The sequence below is a fragment of the Octopus bimaculoides genome, chromosome 7, assembly GCF_001194135.2.
Source record: "Octopus bimaculoides isolate UCB-OBI-ISO-001 chromosome 7, ASM119413v2, whole genome shotgun sequence".
Lineage (NCBI taxonomy): Eukaryota > Metazoa > Mollusca > Cephalopoda > Octopoda > Octopodidae > Octopus > Octopus bimaculoides.
The window spans coordinates 41,682,088-41,683,088 of NC_068987.1; positions in this window are offsets into that span (position 1 = coordinate 41,682,088).

Below are 1,001 nucleotides of genomic sequence, written 5' to 3' on the forward strand. Positions count from 1 at the left end.
ATATAACAAAAGACTGTTACTCTGAGTTTCATGTTCCCGTTCATCCCGATGAACGGGAACGTGAAACTCAGAGTAACAGTCTTTTGTTATATTTCTGCTGCTTTTAAATAAAGCATATTACTCTACCTCTGGTATTTGAGTACTCTTTTTTTCCACCTTGTTGCACATTTCATGTGCTTACTCCAGTATATATATATATATATATATATATATACATACATCTGAAAACTCTGAAGTATTCATCTGTGATGAGGCTGACTGCACTCAGCAGGCTGGAAATTCTGGCTAAAAGATTTATACTTGGAAGTTGAATCTTCAGTTAACAGTGAATGATAGTCCCACTTATCCAAAATAACCAGCAAATATGTTAGCATGTGGAGAGTAAAAGTTCCAAGGTAATGGTTGTTGTTGACCATTAAGACTTCTAGTAAGGTTAAGTTTGCCTTTCTCTTCCTGGGTTGCTCAAACAAGATCCCATTGAATTGATAAAATAGGGAAGTATGAGACTAAGATGGAAAAATGAGAGAACTATCTTTTAGAAACGCTGTTGAAGTATTTGTGTGTTTAAGTGTCTATACTTTGTACAACCTTTAAACTATGGATGACAATGAAGACATAATCAAAAATTTATAATGTAATGAAATATATTGCAGTGTTACTCTTTTAAACAAACCTTAATTATGGAACAGTACAGAATGGAAACACATTTAACATATTGATAGAGTGTAATAAGAAATAAGAAAATTTATGAAATTTAGAAATCCCATAGATGCACTTGTTATAATTTGTGTTTATGCTACACACATTAGTTTGTAAGGCAATAGAGTACCATGCACAATGGTTTGCCCTTCTTTCTGAGGTTAATAAACAACTTTTCTTCAACAGTAGATTCAAACTACAATTGAAATGATACAGAAGTGGGATGGTAGAATTAGCAGAGTGGCAACAGACGAAATTTAACACTGCTGTATTTAATTCTACTCCTATATGTTATGGGTTCA